This window comes from Piliocolobus tephrosceles, chromosome 5 (genome assembly GCF_002776525.5).
Source record: "Piliocolobus tephrosceles isolate RC106 chromosome 5, ASM277652v3, whole genome shotgun sequence".
NCBI classification, from domain to species: domain Eukaryota; kingdom Metazoa; phylum Chordata; class Mammalia; order Primates; family Cercopithecidae; genus Piliocolobus; species Piliocolobus tephrosceles.
Genome location: NC_045438.1, coordinates 10,430,314 through 10,442,809, shown reverse-complemented (window position 1 = coordinate 10,442,809; position 12,496 = coordinate 10,430,314). Strand labels below are relative to the sequence as shown.

The 12,496-nt window shown below is 40.3% G+C and overlaps 1 protein-coding gene across 5 annotated transcripts in view; it reads right to left on the bottom strand.

The window, feature by feature from the left end:
• Positions 1 to 12,496, bottom strand: part of FYN (FYN proto-oncogene, Src family tyrosine kinase) — a 208,470-nt gene that overhangs the window by 150,498 nt on the left and 45,476 nt on the right. The window contains exon 3 of one of the 5 annotated variants that reach the window (XM_023219049.3): positions 3,583 to 3,684. The exons of the other annotated variants lie outside the window; for them this stretch is intronic. The gene's annotated coding sequence lies outside the window, so the exon portion shown is untranslated. The remainder of the gene's footprint in view (positions 1 to 3,582; positions 3,685 to 12,496) is intronic. 5 annotated transcript variants of the gene reach the window in all.

Sequence of the window (12,496 nt, the reverse complement as noted above, 5' to 3'; positions counted from 1 at the left end):
AGCTGGCTTCCCTCAAAACAAATTTAATACCGAAAAATTTAATTTTGACAGTATTCAATAACAGAACTATCTCATGAAATCCAGCTCAATCACACTGGATGAGAGTTGGAGAGCTGCGAAAGATTCAGAGCAGACACCTGTTCAGGCAGTTTACATTCAGTCAGCCCAACAACCCCTCCATGTTCTCCAGGAGTAGAAGCAACAGGAAATGGCTATAGCTGCAGTCTCCTGCAGCCTGTAAACTGTTTAAACATCTTCCCAAATAACAGAGAAAATGGTCATATTATTTCTCATTGCATAATAAGCAGGAGATCTGAACAATGAATTAGGAGGAACTGAAATGTTTATAGTTTTAATTGTCTAAAATATCTTTCAATTATACATAATTTTCATTCCAATAAAAATTTTATTACAAATAAACAGCAACACAAACAAAATTCCCCATTAAACCAGTATTAAAAAAAAATCTAGGTAACCACTCCCTCTCATTGTTAATAACTATACACATTTGCTGAGATTCAAAATGCTGTACAGTCTTAGTATGGTTCCATTTTTGTAGAATATATAACTAGAGGAAAAAAATACTAGAATAAAATACTCCAAAGGCCAGAGACATTGGTCATCTTTGAGTAGTGGAACTTCAGTAAAGGAGTTATATCCTGTTCTCTGAGTACTTCTTTTTTTTTTCTTTTTTCTTTTTTTGAGACAGGGTCTTTCTCTGTTGCCCAGGCGGGACTGCAGTGGTGTGATCATGGCTCATTGTAGCCTCAACCTGGGTTTCAAACAATCCTCCCACCTCAGCCTCACAGCTGAGACTACAGGTGTGTGCTAATTTTTGTAGTTTTTGTAGAGACGGGGTTTCGCCACGTTGCCCAGGTTGGTCTTGAACTCCTAAGCTCAGGCAATCCACCTGCTTCAGCCTCCCAAAGTGCTGGGATAACAAGTGTGAGCCACCATGCCCGGCGTATCTGTCTTGTTCAGCTACTGCTGAATTTCACTTGTGGCCAGAAAATAGACAGTATTTTTTTTTTAAATTTAAATGCTACATAGCTAGGTGATAAGCTAAATGGAGACCATATATTTTTAGGCATTTACCCATATGATTTTTTTTAGGTACTCCTTAAAGGCCTCTTTGTTCTTTTATGTTGTCAAAAATATGGCATCTATTGAAAACAAAAGGCAATTAATCAAGTCATACAAATTTAAACATATTTAACTCAAAGGGTTATCTCTGAGTTAAATACATCTTCGAGTTAAATAAATCTTCCTTATGCCACACTAACAACTAGAGCAAAAGCTCTGATAATAGTTACACGATGCTAAAACCAACTAGATTTAAGTCAGTAGTAATATTTATACAACATCCTTTCAGTAAGGATTCAGTTGCCTGAAATAGACAACCTCTCACTGATTCTAACCTGACCCCGAAGGAGAAAATAAAAAAAGATCTTTCTTTTTAAGGGAAATAAAATTAAGACTCAAAGAAAATTGTACTCCATAGATCATATGGAGGTCACAATTTCTTAGTAGTTAAAACTCTCATTCCAAGCACACTGAAAAATCAAATACATACAAGTTAAAATTGCAGAGTATAATTTTTCACCTCTCAAGTTTGCAAAGATGGTACCCAACAAAAACTATTATCATGAGAATATGGAAAACCTGGCATCATCGGACACTTCCAGTAACGAATGTTTAGGCAATAAATACGGATCAGACTTCAAAATGTGCCAACTCCCTGACCAGCCAATTCTCTTAGGAATTTATTCTAAGGAGAAAATAAAGTATTCAGAGACACATGTTGCAGTACTGGATGTTCAATGCAGTGTTGCTTCTAACAGAAAAATCAGCAATAACCTAAATATCCACTGAGAGAGGAGTTTGCTGCTGCATCCCCAGGATGTAGCATAGTGTCTACTACATGGTAAGACTGAAAAAAAAATATTTGATGAATGAATTGTCACCATGAATAAATTAACAGGATAAACATGTACAACTGAATTTTATGCAGGCATTAAAATTTTGATGTAAAATTATATTCAACAACATAGAAAGGAGTGATCAAAACAGATTATAGATTAGCTTATAGAGTACGATCCCAATTACATGAAATCATGTATATCTACCTGTGTATATATAGGTGGGATTTGGATAATTATCACCTTTTTCTATATATTTTTCTGTATTTTTGTTTTTTTTTTTTTAAACACAGCAACCACATATTTTCTATTTGGTTGAGGGAAGTCCTATTCTTTAAATTTTTATCCCAACCACTCAAGCTATAGAAGTATTATTAAGTAACAGAAAACATTCACAGGGTAAAATTTAAGACAATTTCTTTTGCCTTGATTTCTCAAGTACTATTGTACTAAAAGTCCTCTTTTCTGCAAGTTACTCCTATAATATGGCTAAAAGTAAATGAATACATGGTGTATCATTTTAAAGCAGGTGCAATAAATGCCCTGGTAGCTATCCCACTGAAAAAAGAATCTCCACGCATGCTATTTCACTGGTTTGACTTTCTCTGTCCACAGCCCTTCTGAACTCAGCCTTGTTAACTTTCTGGCAAACCCTCATGGCCCAAGGATGCTCTCCTGGACTCCGTGTGCATCCAAGTGCATTCATCATCAATGGACTCCATCTGTCAGCTTCACACAAAAAGACCTCAAGTTATTTGGCAAAGATACATTGCTTTTCTTAAATGCTGGATTGAGTTTCAAAGTGGACAGCTTGTGTTAATAACTAATGGTTTCTGGTAATTATTATTTTCAATCCAGGATAAAATATAAGTATCCCTAATAAACAAATGACAAAGTCTCTCTTTGGATTCCAACAAGAGCAGCGTGATTCCTCCATTGGGGCACTGTCTGGTTACAACAGTGCCTGGCTGTGATTCTGGCCAGCCTCTGAAAGCAAGAGTCAGGGCCAAAAAATGCTCCATCTATGCACATGTGCCCTGAAGAATCAGCCAATTGTGAGAATAGCAAAGAGCATACAGACGACCTGATGACTGACAGCCTCTTCCTTTGGATGCCATTTATGTGAATTCCAGAAATCTGCTGACAGTTATCTCATGCCATGCCAATACAGGGGTTCACCACGCCAAGAACAAGCTATATATTTCAGTCTTGCAGTATTTCAACCGAAATAATCCTGCACAGCAGCGGCAAGGTGAAAGGCTGAGAGAAACAAAGATGGACCACTGGGAGAAAACACACACCTCTACCACTTCCCTTTGTGCAATTTCTGGGTGCCATATCAATTCAGGTGGCCGCTGAGCACAGCAGCAGCACACACCCAACACACAAAGCATTTATAAGTACCTCAGGCATAAGGGTGGCTGGCTTGATCTGATCAAGCTGATTATGGACTTAATGTTGTAAATACTCCTTTTTAAGAAGGCATATATATGAAGACAACCCTATGGGCATGAGCTCTGAGTTATGTTTTCAGTGGTAATGATCACACATGTTTGATGTTTGTACCACTAATTTGCAAGATGCTTGGCCAACCTGGTGGACTGTGCTGTTCAATGCCCACAGCCCACCCCAGGAGCCCAGCTCCCTCCATGGTAACGAGTACCTGGTCTGTTGCCTTGCTGCTGCCACTGCGGACTAGCTGTCTCCAATGTTGCTGTCATGTGCCTCTACCCAAAGCTGTCTGCCTTTGAGCCACAGCTATTTCCTGAGGGAGGTAAAATTCAACAAATTGCAAATAAACAACACGGAACACGATCTCATGCTGTCATGCTGCTGCTTCTCTAAATTGTAGCATCGTAGCAGCTCCCTGATTTACAAGCATCGTTTGACCCTCATGTTTCTCTTTTGGTTACTTCTCCCCTTGAATCCATCAGCCTCCTCCATTGCCTAACTACGTGTCTCCTGGACCATCCGGCTCTGCTTCACCCCACTCAGACTCTGGCTCTCAAGCTCACCAAGCTGCAAAACAGGTTCTTGCAAAGTTCACCAGCAACATCTTCACTTCACTGTTCTCATCCCCCAGGACCTGACATTTAACACTGTCATGCCGTGCCAATACAGCTCTCCTCACTAGTCTTGGCTAGGTTGGATCATCTCTTCTCACCCAAACTGCCTCTTTCCATTCCCTATTTTGGTCAGATGCGCAGAAACTCAGAGAGAGTCGTGTCTGCCTCTCCTCTCTTCCCTTAATCCCCTACATCCAGGCCCAGCTTGCCATCAGCAATCCTGGAGATTCAGTCTTCACACAGACTTGAGATTTTCATTAAGATTTAGTGCAGATAAAATAAAACAACATTCCCAAAAGGAGTCTGTAAACTATAGTACATCTATAAATACAAGGTATCAGTATGGGCAGAATCATTTTATTCCTTTTCTGTTCCTTGTTGAAGTCATCCAAATTCTTATTCCAACATTTAAATCCTTCCATAATATGAACTCACTTCAAGTCTCCAACTAAATCGTGGACTGTTTTATGACAGTCCCTGAAATAAAATATTCTTTCTTCTCTGAACCTGTCTTTAAAACATAGTACTTGAACTGCCTTCCCTGAGACCATGGCCCATATTAAATTGAGTTTTAGCCACTCCATTAACCCCTTAGGCAGATTTTAATTAGTTTTACAGATGCACGGACTGTAGAGGTCTTTGTGTAGTTTTCATTTTCCTGCTTCTTTACTACCTACTTTGTGTTTGTTTACACGTTTTTCAAATTTGTGCAAGAAGGGATCGTGGCTTGATACGGACTGTTAGTGACCAACTGACTTCAGCTCACTGCTGCTCATAAATTAGTCTCACCTCCTCCACTTTAAAAAAAATACCCAAATAAATTTAAAAAATACTATTCTCAAACACTCACCCTTGGTGTCTCATGCAGAGGTTCTGGCGATAAGAGAGTTATTAGGAATATTTAAAAGTCTCATTTCAACTCAAGAATGAGAAAGTCATCCACCCCTGACAAAAACAGCTTTAGAATAAATTCCAAATACCCAAGTGTTAGCTTCTTCACTCCACAAACCCGGGAACATTACAGGACCATGACACAAGCTTGGATGATATCCCACGGCTATCAGATGATAGATGTTCTCATTGGTTTCTCCTTAAATCAGGGCTGAGAACAGTGCATGATACTGAATGGGAACCCTTAGCAAGACAGCTCAAATCATATCTGACAAGGCTCACTTCATAAACCTCAACAATTTTCCTACTGAAGAGATGCTGTGTTAAGGCAATTCTCTTTATACAACCATGATGCATTTATATTCCCTTTAAAGATACTTTTATGAAGAATGAATTGCATACAAAAATACTGTCTTGGTGAGATGCCAAAATACACACTCATTCAAAATATACAAAACAGAAACAACTAGCCACCAATATTTCTCCTAACCAAAATAAATGGTGTGCAGAATTCTCTTTTGAATAGTATGGTGATCTTAATGAGAAAAGCAAAATTAATATATTACTATTAGGAAATGACCTGAGAAATAGATTAACTGTACCTTATAATAATTACACTAATATGTTTACCACAGCGCTTAGGATATTTACGTTTGAATTTAAATTATGATATAATTTAGTATTCTCTGCATAATATATATTGGGAGGATCTAACTGAATGAGCAAAAATGCCAACATTCATTCATTCACTCACTGAATGTACAGGTACATACAGCCAAGGGAGCATGAAAAGACACTATTGTTACCAGCTCAGAATCTTAGGAAAAACAGATGCACAATTATTAAAAAAAAAAAAAATGATATAAGCACTGGAATTATTCAAAATGCTATGCTGGGAAATACCAACATTTAAGTAGCTGGCAGATCATAAAACAGGTAAGGTAGACATCTATTTATGTGGACCAGGGTCAGTAGCAGTAGCTATAAAACGATCCTATTTATGTTAAACAACAACAAACAAGCTAGGTTACATGGAAAAGGGTCAGGAAAGACAACTGTCCAGGGGTTAACCATGACTAACTCTGAGGAGAGTGGGAAGGAGAACAATTTTTTTAAAAAAGACTTGACATACCTCTGTATTGTCTGAATTGTAAAAACACAACCTGAAAGTTCATGTAATACTTGATAAAGGGATCACAGTAATTGAAAAAGGCAGTAGAGGTTGAGGCTGCAAAGCAAACTGAGAGATGAGTGAGAAGTAGAAGGAAATGCAAGAGAGAGTCGAGTCACAGAGGCTAGGGGAGGACAGCGTTGAGAGGGAGTGCTGGTCAACCACACCATCACTGACTGTCAAAGAGGTAGAGGAGCACGAGGACCCAAGAAAGGGTTTGTCACACAAGAGAAAGCTCTAATTTCCACAGGGCTGCGACAGCAGAACAGCAGCAGTGGAAATACAACTGCAGCAGGGTGAAAACAGGGTGTAAGGGGATGAGCAGTAGGTGTAGATCACACGCCACAGGGCGGCTCACACACAAGTGAGGTGAGCTGGGAGCAAGTGAGATTATGTCTCTCTGTCTCTTTCATGTTATCAGGTGGGTACAGACAAATTCTTGTCAATTATGCAAAAATCTAAAGTACATTTGCAGTGATTAACAGTGATTATGAATGGCAACTGACACTTGTGGCCATAGGCTACAGGTGTGGGGACCCACAGGGAACCGAACGGAGGTCCCAGAAACCACCTGCAGTGGTGGCCACTATGCGGCTCCAGCCCCAGTCATGGCTGCTGAGAGGCCATGTTGGCCTTGTGCTGCCGGATCATCCTAGTTTTAAAGAAAAGCCATAAATCTGCATTAAAAAAAAAAAAATGTGAAATATCCTGACTTTTAAATAACGGCTCAAATTTCGAGAAAACACTGGATTAGACAAAATATGCATGCCACCTCAAGCATTAAGGTTTTCTGTAAGTTTGGCATTGAGGAGAAAATGTCAGGCAAAAAATTTTATACTTTTTTCCCCCTTTTATAAAGAATGGGAGCTTTTCACATGTTGCTGAGGGCCAAGATCTAAGGGATAAAAACCATCCCCTCTTACTTTTAAAATATCCAATATCTGAACTAATAAGGACTCTCTCTGCTTTCCTTTAAGATTCTACACACTCGCAGGCTCTGCTGGTCAACATTTAATCCAAGCTCCTGTATCATGCTACCGTAACGGACCTCAGCTAACTGTTACAAGTGTTAAAATATGTGTCTGGGTGGGAAGCCCAAATTAACTGGTCATTTTGAAAAGGAAGCCATGAGGAAGGACAAAACATTCTCACAGAATATATATAAACACTCAAATTGACCTTCAGTTTATCAAATTTCCTGAGGAAAGAAGTTCCCATTTGTATCTGACGTATATTGTAACAACACACCCAACCATTTCATTAGAAAGCTATTTTTAATCAGTTCGGCATACATTACGCCTCAGGAACTGAAAGCAAGGAGTACATAAAGTCATCGGCTGTGGGTATAGAATACTCAGAAGTCAAATAACATTTCAAACTGGGTAAATAGTTTAAAAAGCATAGCAGCTCTACAGCAGCTCTACAAAGGAAAAGCATCAACTGCTCTTCTGTGGGTACATGGTCTTTAAAAAATCCCCACTGCAAACTTTGGAAAGTTGAAAAACATCTTTTGCAAGATGTGAAGAATGCATTTGGTAATGACTCACTTGTGATAACATCATTGGGTGGGCCACTGCCACAGAATCTATCCTAAGCTCTTGTCACTCTGCGCTGGTCTCTTCATAGTTTATTAAGGGGCAACTTGGATGATGGTAAATATTAATGCCTCTACTTTCAAATGATTTTCCTCTTGAGGTAACTAATACATTCTCAGGCATGTGGAAAAAGAACTCATGCAAAAGCTCTCTGTACACTCGACTTAAGCTTCTCCTGAAATATACGAGAAAGCCTTGACGCCATCATGGATGAGAACAGAACTCTATACTGCATCTTGTTAACATCAGGTGATGTTGTTGCCCATGACTCTGAACCCTTGTCTATAGTACAATTCTCCCTCTTGCCTTGTTTTCAGGTCACATAGAGTTCTGCTCTAACTTACCTTTCATTGCTCACTCTGTCTCATCTATTTTGCTCTACCTTCCCCCAGTCATTACTCTGAATTTCACTTTGTATTTCCTTAGGTTTGGGTTTAGCTATTTTTCTTCTCTGGTCTCTTAGGCCTTCTTTCGTTTTCAGACCCTTTTCCCTCCACTACTCACTATTAAAGTGAACAACTAGCTTTCAGCCAAGGTGTTACCAGGTAGCCACAAAATGAGGTCTTGCACACTTTCACTCCTAAGGTTATCTGAATCAAGTTCACAAACTGAACCAATGCATTTGTCAGAAAGAATCTTTATTCTGGGGATGAAGGAATCGTTTCAAGTTTTCAGTACTTCTGAAAACTCCTCTGAGCTCCCATCTCTGAGCATTGCAGGCATTGTCTCAGATGGACAGGCCTAACATGATCATCTGCTGGGTGTAAAACCTGCTAAAAGACTGACAGAGTCAGAAGGCCATTGCCTCTGATGCACAGGAATGGTGGTCCACAGGCCTTGCTGGGATCTTTCTGGACTGCAGGCAGGGCGGCCTAGACAGCTCTCCATGATCCCCAACAAAACAAACATTCCACTACACAAGCCTTTTGGGGGAGGCATCCTCTTTTCCATGTAGCTACTGTCCTTTCAAGATCTTAGCTGAAAACCAATTTAATTGCCTTAATATGAACACCAGACGGCGAGTTTCATTAATTTGGCAACTGAAATCACTTAGATCCTCTGGGATTTATATTCTATAGAGGGTAGCATTTTAGCAGCTAGAGCACAGTTTTGATAACTACACAGACCTGGGCTCAAATCCTAGCATTTTCTCTATCACATGACACCAGGCAAGTCACTAAGCTTCTCTGACTGTGGTTTTTTCATCAGTAAAATGAAGATCTCAGTACCTACCACACAGGATTTCTGTGAGGATTAAATTATATAAGGTAAGATAGAAGAATGCCTAGTGCAGCGCAGAGACACATGATCGTGTGAGGGAATGGAAGTTGGTAACACACGTTCCCAGGATTACTCTTCCCAGCTGCTCATGTGGACTCTGGCTTTGCCTTCCTGGTTCTTGCCTTTGCCCTGACCTGTTTGGGGGAGTTTTGTGATGCAGAATCAGGAGGAAAGGTGGGAGAGCAGGTGGGCCACAGTTAGGAAAGGCTTGGGGGCTCATTTGTAAGGGCTGTAAAGGGTGAGGAAAGCTGGAGGGAGAAAGACGGACTTAAATAAGTATTGCTGTAATTCTATATCCCTCTATAGTATTGAGAAAGACAAGTCAAGTTGTCACTAGATTGTATTTCTTTGACTCATATCATTCTGACACTGGATTCGGTGGGTCTGGATACATAAGAGTTAGAGCGAGTATTCTATCGTTTTATTACTATTTAAGTATACAACCGTGGGAGTAGAAGTGGTAGACAAGCAAGAGAGAAGGCGAACAGAAAACAACTGAGCTGCCAATCTCATTGAAAAAGGAATGCAGGGAGGAGTGAAGAGGCCAGAGGACTGCCAAGTTCCATTACCCATCCCTGATTCACCGGGATTTCTGTGACTTGCTAGCATTTCGGGGTTTCAGTTTTTTCCCTTGTGAAATGGCAGGGTGGGAGAGCTATAGCATTATGGCACACTACCTGGCCTTTTCAGAGCTGGTGTGGAGGTGCGTTAGCATCTGGGCCCCCCAACTCTGACTTCTACTGTTCCTTAAGAAGAAAGTGTGTGTGTATGTGTGTGTGCTTCTGTATATGTATATGTATATGTATTTATGCACACACACAAATTCTGGAGCAACCCCTGCACACACCACTAAATCATGTAAAAAGAAAGCCTTCAAAAGGGTAATCCATTTAACCCTTCTACATTCAAACAAGAATATGCCTGAATCCAAAAACATGAATAGATTTCACTTCCTAAAAAAAATCTCCAAAGGAGAGATTTACAGCCCCCACTCCCTTAATGACGGACTTGATCTAGTAAGTCTTATAATGGAAAAGTTCCTCTTTGTTACATTTTTTAAATTGCACTTCTGCCTGCATTTCCAATTCTCCTTACCACATTATTTTGGTTTTGCATAGGACATATCCCCTTCTAACAATGACAGAATTTACTTACATATTAATACTTACTGCTTACTGTCTCATCTCTTTTCTCCCAACTAAAATAAGTGACCTTGTTCACCAATTTAGGCCATGTACCTAAAACAGTGCCTACCTCATACCAGAGACTCAATAAACATTTGCAATTAGAAGTTGACTTTTTGTTGTGTTTCTTTGATAAAATCACAAACCTACAGAGCTGGAACGGACCTTAGAAAGGGACTCTTAGAGATGAGAAAATTGAGGTCCTGTGAGGGGAAGCTGCTTGTCTGAAATTTTGCACAGAATTTCCTGAACCCTTATCAGAGCTCCTTCCAGCTCATCTCAGTGCTTCCACGCAGAACTGTGGTCCTGAAGACAGGGCAAGAGTCAGCCAATGAGAGAGGCTGAATCTGACCTCATTTAGAGCAAGAGAGTCAGAGAGAAGCAGCTATAACATTTATTTACAGAAAAGTAAAGTCTCATAATAATAATAGTCTACGGATCAGTAGCAGCTTTCATCTAAGGATCTCAGGGAGCTTATGAAATTCTCATCCCACAATGTGAGGTATCATTATCTGTTCTCGGTGAAGTAAGTTAAGAAGCTGAGTGTTCCATGGTCTTATTGCAGGCTGGTTCAAAGCCTCTTTGGGGCTCTGTGTCCTCTCCACAGTTTTTCTCATCTTTAATACCAAGCTGCAACAGCTACAGGAACCTCCCAGTTTATTTTCTTCTAGATGTCCCTAAAATCATTCCGGCTCATGCCCATTTTTAAGCCAGTGTGTACAGGAACAACACTGGGCATTTGAAGTGTTCAATCATGTAATGCCCCCTTTAGGGTCACCGGTAGCTCAGGCTTCCTGAGCTGGTCCTGGAGAAAAGTTGACCACAGTGACACTGGAGGTACACAGCAGCTTTTTGGGGGTAAAAATAATTTTTTTTCTTTCCTCAGTTTACTGCCTGTGCCCCCACACACCCTTTCCATCAACTTGGTTGAAATTTTTACCCACCCACACAATTACAGTGTTCACAATTATTCCTCAACTATTTAAGAACCACATTAAAGACCAATTAGATTGAGTCAACACAACAAGCCCTGCAGAGGAGCCCATTGAGATTTTGACTAAGGGTACTCTTTCTTCTTGGGGGAGGTAGGGGAAGCGGTGGATTCCGAAATTGGACACTTCTCATCATAAAGCTTTCCCAGGCCCCTAACTGCACAGAGGCAGGCAGGCTTGCCCTCCTTACTCTCTTGATCAGTAAAGATGCTGTCCAACCAGTTCAGTCCTAAACAATCTCAGCACCACAATGGCCACTTCACTCCATGTCAAGTTGACAGCATTGTTCCGGAGGAGCGGAGGAACCCTGGTTACAGCTGGCTGTGTACCCTGAGAGTTTCCTCCTCTTCTGCAGCTCCTGGGACTGCACTGCTGACCTTGTCCTTGGGCTGAAAACTTAATGGCCAAATTCCCCAGCCAGCATCCTGAGGTTCCTGACCCCTTGGAGTAAGCAGAAATTGCTTACTGAGCTCAGGATTCCCCAAAGCGTTTTCTGAAAAACCCATGCTCTGTGGGATACCCAAAGGTATAATGTGGAAAAAGAACTTTGTGATCAAACAAGCCTATGAACTGAGTATGAAAATATGTTAAACAACAGTAGTTCCTTAAAAAATTAAAAATAAAATTACCATAGGATCCAGCAATTCTACTTCTGGGTATCCCGCTGAAGAACTGAAAATGGGGTCTCCGAAAGATATCTGTACCTCCATGTTCACGGCAACACTATTCACAATAGCCAAAAGGCAGAAGCAACCCATGTGTCCGTTGATGGATGAAAGCAAACAAAATATGGTCTACACATACAATGGAATATTATTCAACCTTAAAAAGGAAGGAAATTTTGACACATGCTACAACACAGATTAACCTGGAGGACATGATGCTAAATGAAATCAGGCAGTTGTAGGACAAATTCTATATGATCCACTTACGGGAGGTACCTAGAGGAGTCGAATTTATACAGACAAAAAGTAGAATGGTGGTTGCCAGGGGCTAGGGGAATGGCAAAATTGGGATTTGCTGTTTAAGGGGTATGGATTTTAAGTTTTCCAAGATGTAGTCATGACTGGTTGCACAGCAATGTGAATACACTTAACACAACTGAATCGTACACTTTAAAATGGTTAATATGGTAAATTTTAGTGGTATGTGTTTTACCACAATTATAAAAACAACACATTAAACAGTCTTTGGAGTAGGACTTCTCAGAGCCTTTAAATGTTAACGTGCACATGGAGTCCCCAAGAGGGGGATATAACAAGCAGCTCTTCCCAGCTTATATGGCCACACAATCCATTTTCCACAGAGCATCTCCTGGGACCAATGTGCTTCAGAACACATTTTATGAAATGAGCTACTAAATGGAAAACTGTTAGAAAATATGAAATCCTATTTTT